We start from the raw sequence: 337 nt of genomic DNA, 5'->3' as shown, positions 1-337 counted from the left end.
AAATTTGTACTTTGTGACATTTAAATTTGTGGTTCACCTGTAACCATGAAACTCACAAAAAATGGCACTAGAGGCTCTTAAGAGCCTGTGTTGCTCACCTTGGTCTATGTGCATATTAAAAAAAGGACACAGATGGATTCGTGACAAAATTGTGTTTTGGTGATGGTTATGTGTTTGAAGTTCTTACTTTACTGAACGTTCTTGCTATCTATAATGAATTTGACCCATTAGAAACACTCAGGAAACAATTTTGTAAAAATTTACAGAGAATTTACAAAATTTATGAAAATTGTTAAAAATTAACTATCAAGGGCAATAACTCCTTAAGGGGTCAACT

The sequence above is a fragment of the Mytilus edulis genome, chromosome 13 (assembly GCF_963676685.1).
Source record: "Mytilus edulis chromosome 13, xbMytEdul2.2, whole genome shotgun sequence".
NCBI classification, from domain to species: domain Eukaryota; kingdom Metazoa; phylum Mollusca; class Bivalvia; order Mytilida; family Mytilidae; genus Mytilus; species Mytilus edulis.
This window is presented reverse-complemented; position numbering follows the sequence as displayed.